A 17,635-nucleotide genomic window follows, 5' to 3' on the forward strand; every position below is an offset into this window, starting at 1 on the left:
ATTTTTTGGAAGAGCAACATGAAGTTTGTGGTTGTTGTTTTTTTTAAAAAAGTAGACATAACTAGTGAAGTAACTTTCATTTCTTGCCAGCAGTCTATTACAAATAAAGATTTGACTGTAGTCCTGAAAACCGAACCTCTCCCTTTGACATCATCTATGTAGCCATTCAGTCACCAGATGTGCTCATCTCTCTCTTTGTACTCCTCTTCCTTTTATAGCAAGAATAAACAAGTCCCTAGGCCTTCACCTTTTGGTCTAGTCTTTTAGAGTCAGATATGCTAAGTTCATAATTGTGCCTGATGGTGTCACTGGTTCCCATATGGATGAATGAGGAGGGATAATGATCAGTAGGCTTAATAAGCTTGGCAATCTCTCCATCACATCCTGGATCTGTGCACTAGGGACACAACACATTGCATGTAAAATTCAACTCATTGTCTTCAAGGACAGTGGCTCCAACCGATTGTTCATCAAGGACAGTAACAGTAAGTGGGAAGAAGATAGCAGCCTCCACCATAAGAAAAAAAAATGTAAGAGAGAGAGACTGCCAAGTGAAGAGAATTTCAGAAGAGAATTTTTAGTATCTTCAATTCATATTATTTTTAGAATTGTCATTTTACACACCAATATATAAATGTTTAAATAATTGCATATTTCTTCCTTGGACAATTAACAGTTTCTTACTCTGGCCAGTCTGTGGAATTCCTTTGTAGAGATAATTGAAACTTTAAATCAAATTATTTAAAAGAGGGAATCTACAATAGTTAGTGTTGCTTAATTTAAAGCTGCTTCTTTAGTAATAAGGGCAATAGATTAACTTAAAATATTATGAAGAGCAATTACATTGTAGGGCTTATTTTAAAGTGCTAATGAACTAGTGTTTCTTCCAGTAGATCAGCTGTGTTTTGAAATCTAATGTCATTCAAAACATTTGTAGGACTAAAAAAGAAATATATATGGATGAACTATTGATCCTGAGCCATAAAATTTTGCATTACAGCAAATTCTGGTTCTTAAAATTGCCTGCTATTCATTCTTCACATCAAAGTCCACATTTCTTTGATTTTCCCCTGACCTTCTGATGCCGTATGCTTCAAATATCTGGTCCTAAGAAACAATTTCCTTTTCCCTGAAATTGGCACCATCATTATCTGTTGATTGGCTGATTTATCAAAACCATTATTTTTGGTTGGCTGACTGGCATTCTGTCACAAAGAATGCCTGTAATTGCTTGTTGATTTACTTTAATGGGATAATGGCATGTTTTGCTGAGTCCTTCATAAAGGTTACATTCTTTTGTGTTGTTGTCTGGGAGACTATTCACAGAGTAGATTCATATGTTGCTGCAGGACTTCAAAAGAGTTCCTGCTCACCTTCAATAACATTACACAAGAATATGTTTAGGACCACAAGAAGCCAAAGTAAGCTTCAGTAGATGGCACTGAAGTTCAAAAGAGTAAATACTTGTCAACAGAAAATATTTCAGCACGATGTTATGGTTGTGATTTTCTCTGCCAACAACACAAAAATATGAACTTGTCACAGCTCTGGTTCCAAGCCCTCCAGCTTAGAAAGTTAATGGATGTATAGACAAAGCCTCAGCTGGCGAATTGTGACCCAGGCTGTATGGAAAACAATAACCAATAGAGAAAGGAATGTTAATGTAATAAAATAACATCTGGTTCATACCTTTAAAGGACAGGAAAAAAATACTTTTTAAAATCCGAGAAACAATTCTGTTTACCCTCAATGGAATCTAAATCGGAGTCACTTCTTCAACGGCATGTGCACTATTTGTTTCTTTGGCCAAATGCTTGAATTTGAACTCACAATGTTTTGAGAACTTTATCTGAATTTCATAAGGTTCTAACTAAATTCCATGGACCAGAGCACGCTAGGCACTTCTGTCTTCCACTGTCCCCCACAGTTTAGTCAAACTCATGCTGGTAGCCTCGAGAACACTATCCAACCATCTCATCCTCTGTCACCCCCTTCTCCTTGTGCCCTCCATCTTTCCCAACATCAGGGTCTTTTCCAGGGAGTCTTCTCTTCTCATGAGGTAGCCAAAGTATTGGAGCCTCAGCTTCACGATCTGTCCTTCCAGTGAGCACTCAGGGCTGATTTCCTTAAGAATGGAGAGGTTTGATCTTCTTGCACCATAGGTCTCCTCCAGCACCATAATTCAAAAGCATCAATTCTTTGGAGATCAGCCTTCTTTATGGTCCAGCTCTCACTTCCATACATTACTACTGGGAAAACCATAGCTTTTGCCCCTTCATGGATCACTGCCTTGCCGTGGCGAAGGGGCTTGAATAACTCAGAGAAGCTATGAACTATGCCGAGCAGGGCACCCAAGATGAACAGGTCATAGTGGAGAGTTTTGACCAAACGTGATCCACCTGGAGGAGGAACTGGCAAGCCACTCCAGTATCCCTGCCAAGAAAACTCAATGGACAAAGACAGGCATATAAAAGTTATGACACTGGAAGATGAGCCCCTCAGGTCGGAAGGCATCCAACATGCTACTGAGGAAGAGCAGAGGACAAGTACAGGTAGATTCAGAGCTGATGAAGCGGCTGGGCCAAAGCCGAAAGGATGCTCAGTTGCGGATATGCCTGGAAGCGAAAGGAAAGTCCAATGCTGTAAAGAAAAATATTGCATAGGAACCACACCCTTTAGTGTGAATGAAATTTAGTGTGAAATAGTGGTATATCTATCAAAAGTCACAGTTCTACAGCACAACAGATAATGCAGGGTAAAATTTAATAAATAAGAATATTATGTTTGTGGGAGATGAGTTATTGGCTTGGTTTCCTTTTATCATGTATTTTGTGTTTTCATTTTGTATTTTTATGTTATGAACCACCCTGTGATCTTTGGATGAAGGGCGATGTGCAAATTAAATTCGAAACTCACATTATAATTAGCACTCATATTATAGAGAGAAAAACTAACAAAATAATCCCCACATGCTCATTAATGACTGTGTGTCTACTCAGAGTAGAAGTAATGTTAGCTACAACCCATGCAGGGCTGTCTAATTTATATCATAAACAAGACAGAAAGGGATTTATACATGCATTTATATTATGACATTGCTCCAGTTCTGATTTCTGTGTCCCTTTCCAATCTAAACTCATGTACTATATTACTTGTTTTCTCCTTTTCTATAAACTCAATATTTTATCTTACTCCATACTCACCAGCCATATGTGGGCAAAGTACAATAACTTAGAACTACTATAAATCAACTTCTGTAACATTTTAAATTAGATGCCACTCAGCTATGATGCACTCATAAAACCATGCTCATCACATCATCTTTGTCATTGTTATAGGATGGATTATTAGTTTTAAATTTCTGTTCAGCCTTGGTCATACCGTATTTTTCGCCCTATAAGACGCACTTTTCCCCCTCCAAAAATGAAGGGGAAATGTGGGTGTGTCTTATGGGGCGAATGCAGGCTTTCGCTGAAGCCTGGAGAGCGAGAGCGGTAGGTGCGCACCGACCCCTCTCGCTCTCCAGGCTTCGCGGACCTCTCCCCAAGCAGCGGGAATGCTCCCGCTGCTTGGGGAGAGTTGCCGGCATCCCGAAGCCTGCGCGCGCTGATCCCAGCGCCGGCAGGCTTCGCGGATCTCTCCGCAAGCAGCGGGAACGTTCCCGCTGCTTGGGGAGAGTTGCAGGCATCCCGAAGCCTGCCCGCGCTGATCCCAGCGCCGGCAGGCTTCGCGGATCTCTCCGCAAGCAGCGGGAACGTTCCCGCTGCTTGGGGAGAGTTGCAGGCATCCCGAAGCCTGCGCGGGCTGATCCCAGCGCCTGCAGGCTTCGCGGATCTCTCCGCAAGCAGCGGGAACGTTCCCGCTGCTTGGGGAGAGTTGCAGGCATCCCGAAGCCTGCCCGCGCTGATCCCAGCGCCGGCAGGCTTCGCGGATCTCTCCGCAAGTAGCGGGAACGTTCCCGCTGCTTGGGGAGAGTTGCAGGCATCCCGAAGCCTGCCCGCGCTGATCCCAGCGCCGGCAGGCTTCGCGGATCTCTCCGCAAGCAGCGGGAACGGTCCCGCTGCTTGGGGAGAGTTGCAGGCATCCCGAAGCCTGCCCGCGCTGATCCCAGCGCGTGCAGGCTTCGCGGATCTCTCCGCAAGCAGCGGGAACCACCGCTGGGCTCCCACGGCTTGCAGAGAGCTGCCTGTTTGCGGGCTGGGGTCGGGGGAAGCTCGGGCTGCCCCAGCCCCGCGCCTGGGGGGGAAATAATTTTTTCCCTTTATTTCCCCCCCAAAAAACTAGGTGCGCCTTATGGGCCGGAGCGTCTTATGGGGCGCAAAATACGGTACTTTTGAAACATGTTAAAGAACTACCCATCACCCCACCAACAATGCACAGGAGGATCATGGGAAACGATTCTCTTTGGCAACATGATGCTATTGCTATTCACCTCAATTAACTGTATCCATAATGAGGTCTGCAAATGTAGTATTTATTTATTTAAAATATATTTCTAAGACACCCAATAATATGCAAGAATGAAGAGTGCTTTAGAAGCATTTTAAGGTATAAATATTGTGTTTGCAAAACCCATAATTCAGAGTGATCTTAAGTTGGGCACAGGTCCAACTAGCCATACTAAACGAGAATACAACAGAGGGGAGAGTTAATCAAGTAAAATTTATTTCAGAACAATTCACAACAATATAACAGCTTATAGACCCCCTAGATGCAACACTTAATTAAGCCTAAAAAGATTGAAAATTATTTTGTCCCATTCTTTGATGTTTCAGTCACATATTTTATTACACCACTTTTTCATATTCCTTCACATCCATGGGAACTATTGTGCTGTAAATGGGTTGGTCATTGTAGCTGCATGGTCCAAAGTTGAACGTTACCACAAAGTATTTGTGCTCCTCAAAAGCTGTCTGGATTTCTGTATGCTTTTTACACTGGATGATTCTAGACCAGCAGGTTTCAGATTCACCTCTCCAGCACGACCTGTCTTCAGCTGGAAAAAAAGTATGGACCCATGATGAGCAATGTTATGCACTTGTGTACTCTTGACTCAAATGTGACATTGTGCTACCCATCCACATCCCCCTGAATTATGGAATATTTAAGCTGACAGGTCTGATGTGGTGACAGGCAGACAAGTCCAGGGGCAACTTTTTTTCCTGCAATAGGTCACCTTCCACTGCACTTCTGTGACAGCCTGTACACTAACCTCTCCACTAGTTCTTCCTTATTAAGTTCCAATAATGCTTTTAAGTCAGTTTCCCTTTATCAACTGGAAGAAGAAGAAGAAGAAGAAGAAAGATGAGAGACCATTTTGATTCCATTCTATTTTCTTTTAATAACAGCCCACAGTAGTGACAGCTTTCTGTCTGACTGGAGATGTACTTTTGATTCATCATAGTCAGACTCCAATAATGGCTAAAGCAATAGCTAGCATGTCACTTGAGATGGAGTTTAAATTGTGTTGGGTAGGACACAAAAGAGTGAATGTGGACACCCTTCTCTTGAGGTATCCACTTTCTTGTTACATCTAGCTCATTATGGGTTATAAATGATAAACAGAAATCCTGATCCATGTAAAAGCAGAGATTATTTGTCCTATGTGCATGAATTTTCATCTCCTGGGAAAGAGAACTACTTGTTTCAAATTTAAGAAATGTTATTTCCCCCCAGGTGTTTCCTATTTTTGTTGAAGTTGTAGAGTGGGAACCAAAAAATCCACTAGGGATACCTAGATGGTAGTTCAACACTCATGATGTGTAGTAGGAGAAGACATAGGCAACAACAGTACACTAGCAATATGTTCACTTTACAATACATTTGGGGACAGAAGGTCCTGCAAGGCTCCTAGCTTCAAGGGAGCTGCCTCCCCTGCCTCCCCCTCCAAAGCTGAGTGTATACTCCTGGGGGGGGGGGCAGGGATGGGATGCCAGATAACGTGGAGTGAGTAGCAGAATGTGCCTGTCTCACTTCTCACCTTCAAAATTGAACATATACACACTCTTCTCCAACCCAAGTGACATCACTTGACTATATGTTTGGCTCTACAGTCATATGTACTATACATGTCACTAGATCACCTGCAAAAATTACGGGGTGTGTGCAGCACTTATACATTACAGGTAAACTCTGTGCAAGTGTGCAGTCTAGGAAACTCCGTCTGTGTGTAGGGACTGTATGAAGAATCAAGGAAAGCGATTCAGTAGTCATTATGCACACATGGGAAAACATCAATAGTATTCAGGTTGAAGGTCCTCTGACTCACAGACCAAATCTATCCAGGTCTGTTTTGAAGTTATCTCCCTTGATTCAATGCAGCTTACACATAAGAACATTAGCCACCTTAGCCATGGACTTCAGTCTTGTGGCTGTTGCTACTTTGTAGCCCTAAGCTGTTGCACAATGCTCTTGTGAAGACAAACCAGTGGTATATGTGTGTGCCAGGGACATGCACTATACTCAGAGCTGGGCAAGCCATTAGGCAGGGTGAAGCCACTGCCTCAGGTGACAGAAGACACCCAGGTGGCATGCCTGTGGGTGCCCTGCCCACCCCACCACCTCCGCCAGTGGTGGCAGAGAAGTGCTGCCATCATCCATACCAATTTTGGGTGAGATCACACCAATCTGGGGGGATATCTTGCCCTAAATGGATGAGACCTTGCCCAGAATTGCCACCAATGGCAGTGGTGCTTCTCTGCCAGCAGTAGATACAACAGGGTGTGCAGTGCTGGCAGAGTAGGCAGCTGCTGGAGCAGATAGGTGGTGGTGGGAGTAGCAGCAGTGGCAGGGCACGATGGTGCTTGCCGTTTCTCCTCAAGTAGTCAAACGAGACATGCTGTTCTTTACTATGCTGACTCAGACCATTGATCTGCGTAGCTCAGTAATGTCTAGTTTGGCAGTCTCAAGTAGAGGCCTTTCAGTGCCTGAGTATCTCTCATTGCTATTTATTTATTTCATTTATTAATTAATTACATTTATTGCCCATCCTTCACCATAAGGCCCCAGGGTTGTTTACAACAATATAATATGCAACTATGAAAACAGACAATGATAAAACAGAGAAAGCCATTCCAGATGGAATAGAAAAGGAAGCAGAAGCAGAAGCAGCAGAAGAAGACCATGGTGGTGGTGCCACAGAACAAAATAACTGACAAAGAACAAGCTAAAGAAGTGCATCTTCAACATACACTGAAAGTTGTGCAATGCTCTGTGGGGACGGATTTCCACAATGTAGCAGGGTGGTAGTGGTCCTAGCCCACCCTTCCCCACACTAGACCTACCAGGGATTAGACCTTTTGAAGATTGTGGCTAAGATTAGTCTGTGAGAGTTGCATATTAGGCAAAATTTCATCAGGCAATGCTTGCTCTATCGCAGTTTTGCAAGGACAGAAGAAACCACTCACGGTGGGTGGTATTTTCCATTGAATGTAATTCCTGCAACCCACTCCTTAGATATGCCTATACCCATTTGTTGAACATAGGACTGGGCTGTTTAAGCTGTATGGGCCATTATGACAGTCAAAGGAAAATTGTTTCAAAACTGTACTCATATATATATGTATACCCCCCACTGAAATGTCTTAATTGCCAATTAGTAGTTATTAGTTGCTGTTCCACATAACCAACTCATTTCTCCCTGTCATCTGCTATGCAACCCTCTCTAAAATATTGGCAGAGTACTATCATACCACCCCAGCATCTTTTTTCCCTATGCTAAACAAGCCAAGTTCTTTTAATCTCACCTTATAAGATATATGGACTTACTAAAGTGTTAATGTTCTTGCAGTATGTTTGAAACATGTGCCGGGAATGCTAATTAAACCAGCTAAGTTATTTATTTCTATGTACTTCAGGTAAGAAGCAAAGTCACCTGTAGGTTGTGTCAAGAAAAAATAACGAAGAACTGCACAGGGGGAAAACAAATATTGAAGGAAATGAATTTATAATTTTATAATTAAGCTTACTTTAATTTCTTAATATATACTAAATTTGTAAGGCTGTTGTCATGATGCAGTTGTCATGCCAACTCCAGCACAATAACATAGTGGCAGGCAGGTGAACGAGCAAGCAGCATGGGTGACAGGCAGCCAAGCAAGCTGTTTAAAGCAGGGTGGGGGGTGCTTCAGCAAACTGCCCTCTGAAGCACCTCCTGCCTCCATTACATAACTGGGGGAGCGGGTGTTTAACAGAGTGTGGGAGCCACTTCAGAGAGTGGTTTGGTTCATCACTATGTGGAGACTTTTTCCTATTGAATTGTTGATATTTGTTTAGTAATGGCTTATGTTCACTGTTCCACCTCACTCACAAGAGAGAGAACAACCTGGTTTTCATTTATATTGACTGAAATTGTTATTTATTTATATATTATTAGTCAGTTAAAGGTATTATTATTATTCATAATACTTTCCCTAATCTATCTACAACATTACAGTGGTACCTCAGGTTACATACGCTTCAGGTTACAGACTCCGCTAACCCAGAAATAGTGCTTCAGGTTAAGAACTTTGCTTCAGGATGAGAACAGAAATCAGGCTCCGGCGGATGGCAGCAGCAGGAGGCCCCATTAGCTAAAGTGGTGCTTCAGGTTAAGAACAGTTTCGGGTTAAGTACGGACCTCCGGAACGAATTAAGTACTTAACCTGAGGTACCGCTGTACTCAAGAAGGTTAACAAAATCAACACAGTACAAAATAAGATTAAGTCAGAGAAGCAAGTGTAAATTTTACTTTACTGTGTTAAGCTAGTTTGTACACACACTCACACATTCTTTTCTATCCTCCATCCAGATAAAGAAGGGCCATTTATTAGACTTCATTGATCCATTTCAAACAGGCAAAAACAAAGGATGTGAAACAGGGTTGGCGATGGGTGGGGAGAGAGTGCAGGTCGAGAGGCCTGGAGGAACGCATTTGGCACATCATCCTGAGGGCCCCCCAACCTTGGCTTATGGAGTTGTGTAACAAAGACCCTTAGGGTAAGTGCTAAATTACTACAAAGGCATTCCCCTCTTTGCTTGACTGAAGAGACAAGTCTACCTTGGAACACAACAGGCTTCATAAAGGGCTTTCCTCTCTACTTTACCCCAGGGAATCCAATGGAGAAATTATGGGCCTCCAAATACAGCTGAGCACTAGCTCTTGTCATCCCTGACCGTTGTGCATGCTGGCAAGCGCTGATGGGAGATGGAGTCCTACAGTCTCTGGAGGGCCACAGGTTCCCATTCGCTGACTTATACTGCCCTGCCTCTGACCACACAGAAAAACCTAATTACATGATGCTTTTGTCAGCTGATCACCTGGTTGCATTAATACAGAATTCTTAGAACCTCATTTTCAAAGCTTTGGGTCCAAAAGGATAATTAGTACATACATCAAGCAAATAATAAATAATATACCTTGATATTTTTTTAAGGTGCCTATTTGAAAAGGTACAATTCTGCCATTTTGTATCATTGTGATTCAAAAAGAAATTGACATTTGGGAACGGTCTGAGTATTTCAGATAAGAACACAAAAAGGTGTTGATCAATAATGACTATGAAGGCCACTGTAGGGCTTTTATTTATTTATTTATTTATTTATTTATTTCCCCAGGCAGATATTGCTTCAGAGCTGCTTTATACAGGGATAACACAAGCAACATACTTCATGAATTGTTTAATTAGTGCATCAGAGGTTTGTTTGTTTTCACATTTGTTTTGCTCTACTCTGAATCACGACCAAAGAAATTACAATACTTATTTGTGTAGCTGTAGAAGCTGAATATTCACTACTGCTTGATTAGCTTTCAACGGAAATAAAAACATTAGCAGGCTCCCACAAGTCACAAATGTCAGTGTACTTCAGATATAATTATAGTAGATACTGAAACATGCAATTATATACCAAGTAATTAGTAGGCTATTACAGAGTAAAAGCAAAAAACGAAAACGAAAAATGAAAAATGAAAAAAATAAAATAAAACCAAACCCTCAGCTCTTGGCTTGACATCATAAGAGGGAGAAGGAAAGAATAAGGGGGGGAAATGTCAATGAGCTTCACAGTGGAACAGAAAATATAAATGCAAACATCTTCCCGTTTTGTTTACATAATTGTTAGTGTAAGGCTTAGAATTTCCACCAGTACATTATTTTTATGGATTGAAAAACCTGTTACAGATGGAATTTGTTTACCTGTTTTGCCAAGAATTATGTTTCATTGTTTGATCCTATGCATGTTCCCCTGTGTTCAATGGGGCTTATTTCCAGGTTAATGAATACAAGACTGCAGCCTAAGGGCACAATATGTGATGTATTATTGCAAGTGTGATAATTTTATTCCATTTTATGTATCAGCAGCCAATCATTTCCAAGATGTTTCATATTTTATTTTATTTTTTAAAAAATACAAAAGCGTCATGGAAATAAAATAAATTAAATGTATTCATTACACAAATTAGAGCAAAGATAACCTTAAAGATCCCACAGGAATCTATCCAGCTGCTGAGATCATCGACATCAGTCCAGATTTGGCTTCCACTGCGTAAGAAAATGTATTGAGTGCTTATTTGGGAACAAGATCCTTCCAGCAGTGTCCTCTGATGCCACTCTTTGCCTTAATCTGTTTAATGCAAAAGAAGAAGAAGAGAGGTCACTACTGGTGACACTTTATTCCAGATACCCCAATACCAATTCCCAGCAGGTTAAATGAATAGCAGAACAAGATGGAACCCTGTTTCTAGCAAAAATCATTGTTATGTTAGCCTTGTGCTGGTTCAGCTGAACATGTAGAAGCTGGGGTGGTCCCATCCTGCTACAACTCCACCACTCCTTCTATTTTTTCAGTATACTGTGCCTGTAAATATAAAAAGAGTTAAAAGTAACACTACGTACCTCACATCAATTGAAATACGAGACAGATACCAACCATGATAAAGATTTTAGAAGGCTTCTTGAAAGAGGAAGGCTTTAGCAGTCTCAAAAAAGACAATGGTGGAGATGCAATGGGAGGATTTTCCAAAGGGTAGGTACAGTGGTACCTCGGGTTATGTACTTAATTCGTTCCGGAGGTCCATACTTAACCTGAAACTATTCTTAACCTGAAGCACCACTTTAGCTAACGGGGCCTCCTCCTGCTGCTGCTGCTGCTGCGCTGCCGGAGCATGATTTCTGTTCTCATCCTGAAGCAAAGTTATTAACCTGAAGCACTATTTCTGGGTTAGCGGAGTCTGTAACCTGAAGCGTATGTAACCTGAAGTGTATGCAACCCGAGGTACCACTGTACTGCCACACATATGCTTGATTCCAACTTCATGTGGAAATGACCACATTATAGGTTTATATCTGCAGGATATCCTCTCCTGCAGAACCCAATGATTGGTTGGGTATGAGGTGGAGGGAGATGATATTTTATAGGGACCTCCATATGTTGCTGGAATCCATCTTCCCTCATTCCTTACCAGTTACCATGCTGGTTGGGGCTGATGGGAGCTGGAGTCCAATGACATCTGGAGCATCAGAGATTCCCCACCACTGATGTAGATGTTTTCCCAGGGAATCTCACAGGCACAACAGTCACCTGCTGAACCGGCCATCAGGTAACTCATAATTTCCCAGAAGTGAATCCAGATAATAATAATAATAATAATAATAATAATAATAATAATAATAATAATAATAATTTATTATTTATACCCCGCCCATCTGGCTGGGCCTCCCCAGCCACTCTGGGTGGCTTCCATAGAAACCAAAAATACACTAAAATATCACACGTTAAAAACTTCCCTGAACAGGGCTGCCTTAAGATGTCTTCTGAATGTCAGGTAGTTGTTTATCGCTTTGACATCTCATGGGAGGGCATTCCACAGGGCGGGCGCCACTACCGAGAAGGCCCTCTGCCTGGTTCCCTGTAGCTTTGCTTCTCGCAATGAGGGAACCGCCAGAAGGCCCTCGGCACTGGACCTCAACGTCCGGGTAGAACGATGGGGGTGGACAAGCTCCTTTAGGTATACTTGGCCGAGGCCGTTTAGGGCTTTAAAGGTCAGCACCAACACTTTGAATTGTGCTCGGAAACGTACTGGGAGCCAATGTAGGTCTTTCAAGACTGGTGTTATATGGTCTCAGCGGCTGCCCCCAGTCACCAGTCTAGCTGTCGCATTCTGGATTAGTTGTAGTTTCCGAGTCACCCCACGTAGAGCACATTGCAGTAGTCCAAGCGGGAGATAACCAGAGCATGCACCACTCTGGCGAGACAGTCCGCAGGCAGATAGGGTCTCAGCCTACGTACCAGATGGAGCTGGTAAACAGCTGCCCTGGACACAGATTTGACCTGTGCCTCCATGGACAGCTGTGAGTCCAAAATGACTCCCAGGCTGTGCACCTGGTCCTTCAGGGGCACAGTTACCCCATTCAGGACCAGGGAATCCTCCACACCTGCCCACCTCCTGTCCCCCAAAAACAGTATTTCTGTCTTGCCAGGATTCAACCTCAATCTGTTAGCCGCCATCCATCCTCCAACCGCCTCCAGACACTCACACAGGACCTTCACCGCCTCCACTGGTTCTGATTTAAAAGAGAGGTAGAGCTGGGTATCATCTGCATACTGATGAACACCCAGCCCAAACCTCCTGATGATCTCTCCCAGCAGCTGCATGTAAATGTTGAAAAGCATGGGGGAGAGGACAGAACCCTGAGGCACCTCACAAGTGAGAGCCCAGGGGTCTGAACACTCATCCCCCACCACCACTTTCTGAACATGACCGAGGAGGAAGGAGCGGAACCACTGTATGACAGTGCCCCCAGCTCCCATCCCCTCAAGACGGTCCAGAAGGATGTTATGGTCGATGGTACCAAACGCCGCTGAGAGATCCAGCAGAACTAGGAAACAGCTCTCACCTTTGTCCCTAGCCCGCCGGAGATCATCAACCAGCGTGACCAAGGCAGTTTCAGTCCCATGATGAGGCCTGAATCCCAACTGGAAGGGATCCAAATGGTCCGCTTCTTTCAGGCGTGCCTGGAGTTGTTCAGCAACCACTCGCTCAATCACCTTGCCCAAGAATGGAAGATTTGAGACTGGGCGATAGTTGGCCATCGTGGCCGCATCTAAAGATGGTTTTTTAAGAAGCGGTTTAATAACCGCCTCTTTCAGTGGGTCTGAAAGCCCATCGCCCAGTCCTTCCCGGCTAGCTTTTATAAGCCAGGATGGGCAAGGATCCAGGAGACAAATGGTTGGCTTCACTCGTCCAAGCAGCCTGTCCACATCCTCGGAGGTAACAGATTGGAATTGATCCCACGCAACTTGACTACATTACATTAATTTGATGTTATACATTATCATATTGTGAGACACTTTTCCGTGGGTTATCCCATGCTGCTAATGTTAGTTTAAAGGCCTGCAATCACATTGTAATGGGTCCAAGTTGACAATTTAATGTTAAAGACCCATGCAATCTGTTCCACATGTGAGGCTGTGAGCCATTCCTTCAGCATGTGTCATGGAGGTCTGAGCATGCTATAATTTGTCAAGCAGGTAGGTCAAGAAACCCCATCAAGACTGTGAGTTTATATTAGGAAATGAGAACCTCCAGTCATCTAATCTGGAAACCTTTCAGTTATTGCTTACAAACTGGCTGTATTCAAACACAACCATGATTTAGTATTACAGTGGTACCTCAGGTTACATACGCTTCAGGTTACATATGCTTCAGGTTACAGACTCCACTAACCCAGAAATAGTGCTTCAGGTTAAGAACTTTGTTTCAGGATAAGAACAGAAATCGTGCTCTGGCGGCGCGGCGGCAGCGGGAGGCCCCATTAGTTCGTCAGCTACATGTAGTTAATATGAACTGAATTAAAGCCATAATAAGATTAAGGATTAGCCAAACCATTTGATCAAATGACATAATAAACTATGCAAGTCCAGTGCTCACTGTTGCTTGCAGGAGATCCCAAGTTTAACCCCCATCATCTCCAAGCAGGGCTAGGAGAGACCCCTACATAAAACCCTCAAAAATCACTGCTAGTCAATGTAAACAATGCTGAGCTGGATGGATCATTGGTCCAACTCAGTATAAGGCCGTTTCCTACATTCACTTTCATTTTAACTGAAATTGCCAGATAATATGTCCAAACCAGCCTATTCTATATGAGTCAAAATTCAAAATTATTTTAAGCTCTCTTTCTCTTGAATAAATGAACAAGGTAAAACTAGAGATACTGAGCCCATTATAGAATGCTAGAAAAAGGTTGTTTCTTGTGGGTTCATGACCACAGGATGCAACAAAACAAGATTTTAATAAATAAATAAATTGATATTTCAACAGTTTAAACATGATTCCAAAATTGGTTTTTGTCTTTTATTAAGCACCAATAACTGGGCAGAAATACATGTAGTTCTATATAGAAGGAACTGATTTCCATGGAAACCTTATGCACATGACAGGCTTTAAAAAAGAAGAAGAAATCATTGCTTTCCTGGTGACATTTTAGCAATTCCAAAGGTATTAATATTGCAAGTGGACCTGAAATTTGTGAGATGCAATTGTGTGTGTATGTATGTGTGCATGTGTTAAAAGAAGCCAAGTCTGACTTTTCATCCTTTTAACTGTAACTTATGGAAGTTCAGTCACCAGTTCTAGAGTGTAGCCCAAAAGTTTCTTGCAACTAAATGAGTTTGTGGCGTGCCTGATTTGAAACATATGTGACTCTGGCGAAAAAAGCAAATGAGCTCCAGTATAATACATAATAAATTCCCTATACATTTGAAGGATTGCCTTGCTTTCATGCATTCCAAATTTGCAGGCAATTTTCTTGCTGCCGTCCGAGACTACCTTACAAACTGCTGGCAACTAATTGAGAGAGAAATGTGGCAGCGTCTCTGAAATGCTTTCCTGAAAGAGTGTAACTGGTGAACCTTGCTATCTTGATTAGTACATTCATTATGAAGCAGGTGTTAGTGGACTGTGTTAATGGGCTTCAAGGAAAGGTCAAGAAGGTTTGACTGTCATCTCTTCCCCTCAGATTATTGAATATTTCACAGCTCTCCTGATTTGAATACGTCTGTGGAGGATTAGCATCTTTCCAGAGCAGAAATGAGAAGGCACTTTTCTTTCTCTTTTCTTTCCTTTGCAATTGTCAGATAAAAAGTGAATTCGAAGCAAAGGTGTGCAGTTAACAGGTCAGAAGGTGTGGGGGTGGAATGATATTCAACCAAGAGCTAACACCTTGGCAGTTTTCAGTCCTCATGACATTCTAATACTGGGTGCGTACACACAGCCATAAAGTCTTCTGCAGACACTTTATCTACCATATTGGTGGTAGATCATTCTTCTGGTGTTTTCAAAGAACCATTCTGCAGAATGGTTATAAGCCATCTTACATTTAGCAATGCATTCTGAAGCGTCTCTTCCCTTGTGTCGAAACTAAGAGCATTTTCTCTTAGAATCTCCTATTGGGTTAATGGGACATGATGTGGTTGGACTACACTTGTATAACCCCTCCATCACATTGCCATGAAGAGTCACCTGAGATACCTGAGCCATTTGGTGTTCAGGATTGCCTGGAAGGATTTGGTTTGTTTCAATAAATTAATAATAATAATAATAATAATAATAATAATAATAATAATAATAATAATAACTGAGATCCTGCTCTGTTCTAGTAACAAGAAGCCGAAAGCACCAGCCTGAAGATGACGAGTGAGACCTCGTCGAAACGTCGCCTAGACACCCCAACTCTTACACGGGAAGACACCCGAAGACACCAAAACCTGCATTCCTGTACCCGTGAAAATCTACGAAAGCAAATATCTCACCTCTACGGGGAGGAAACCTTCCAGCTGACAAGAACCTACGAGAAACTAGAAATCCGAAGAGCCACCATCTTATGTGATCTCTTGTTCCTACGCAACTGCCGAGACAACAACTTAATTCCCACATGCTTCCAACTTAAATTCCACTCTAAAACCCCAGCTACCGAAAGGATCCTGAAACGAACTGAACTATCCCTAATCAGAAACGAACTACATAAGAAAAGATACCTACTAAACCAAACCAACAAAGATCTGCTCACTCTTCACCTCAAACTCTGTAACAAAATCCACCCTGCACTCTGGGACAAATGCAAACAACTAGCCGTTTGGAGAGCTGAAACAGAGTCCTCACATAAGACAGACATACACACCAACAAACTCCACAAACTAGAGAAACGCCAGAAGCCCAGCCACCCTCCACAACAACCCATGAAACAAACAGTACATAACATATCAGACAGGATCCTCACCTCAACTGAAACCAAAGTACTCTCCAAAGGTTTCAACTTTGCAGTCGCCCCGAGACGCATCCCCACGGAAAACATCATATGCGGAGTCGAAGCTAGCCTAACCAAAATCAACCCAGATGAAGCCAATAAAATCAGACTTGAAGTCACCAACATCCTCTGCTCCAGCAAACCACCCAGAAGCAATTTACACAAAGAAGAACAGAAAGCACTCACCAACCTGAGGAAAGACAACAACATAATCATTCTCCCAGCAGACAAAGGTAATGCCACTGTTGTGATGAACACATCGGACTACCAAGCAAAACTATCAAATCTACTCCAAGACCCTACCTACCAACCTATAAAAACAGATCCCACCACCTATCTGGAAAAAACCACCAAATCCAAAATAAAAGCCTCTCCTATCAGTGAAGAAATCCAGCTAAGAATCATCCCCAGAGAAAAATCATCCAGATGCCCCAAACTCTACGGTCTCCCCAAGATACACAAAGAAGGAACACCACTCAGACCAATAGTCAGCTCCATAGGCTCACCTCTACAAAATCTCGCTAAATTTCTCGCTAAGCAACTTCAGCCCTATGCAGAATCTATCGCTTCACACGTTACAAACTCCTTCCAGTTCATAGAAACAATAAAGAAGCAAAACCTACATCCCGATGACCTACTTGTGAGCTTCGATGTTGTATCTCTCTTCACACAAGTGCCCATTAATGAAGCCTTGACAGCCATTCAAAACAAATACAATCCCCCCGAATACATCCTGGACCTGACCAACCACTGCCTAACCAACACGTACTTCATCCACAATGGACAAAGATACAAACAGATAGAAGGAGCACCTATGGGATCACCCCTCTCACCGGTCATCGCAAATCTGTACATGGAACACTTTGAAACCAATGCTTTAGACAAGTCAGAACACAAACCCAAACTTTGGCTCAGATATGTTGACGACACCTTTGTAATTTGGCCACACGGGAAGGAAAAACTAGATAGCTTCCTCACACATCTCAACAGCCTACACCCCAAAATACAATTCACTATGGAAATAGAAGCCAACAACCAACTTCCCTTCCTTGACGTCCTAATCTACAAAAAACCTGATGGCTCCCTAGGACACACTATCTACCGGAAAAAAACACACACCAACCGCTACTTACATGCACAATCACACCACCACCCTGCACAAATAAACTCCGTAGCCAAGACTCTCATCTCCAGAACCAAACGCCTGGCTGACAAAGACCACTTGACAACTGAGTTACAGAATCTCTCAAATGTGTTAATCGCCAACGGATACCAGCAAAACAGGGTTACGAAGCTAATCCAAAAAGAAACACCCCCCAAAAACCAAGACACAGAAGAAAACAATGGCATGG

General features: G+C 42.7%; 1 long non-coding RNA gene across 1 annotated transcript in view; it reads right to left on the bottom strand.

The window, feature by feature from the left end:
• Nucleotides 1-10,456: 10,456 nt before the first annotated feature.
• The window catches only part of LOC308593369, a 33,196-nt gene continuing 26,017 nt past the window's right edge, over nucleotides 10,457-17,635 (bottom strand). The window contains exon 3 of the long non-coding RNA XR_014010924.1: nucleotides 10,457-10,599. This is a non-coding gene — a long non-coding RNA (uncharacterized lncRNA). The remainder of the gene's footprint in view (nucleotides 10,600-17,635) is intronic.

Source organism: Podarcis bocagei (genome assembly GCF_964188305.1).
Source record: "Podarcis bocagei genome assembly, chromosome: 8".
Classification (NCBI taxonomy): domain Eukaryota; kingdom Metazoa; phylum Chordata; class Lepidosauria; order Squamata; family Lacertidae; genus Podarcis; species Podarcis bocagei.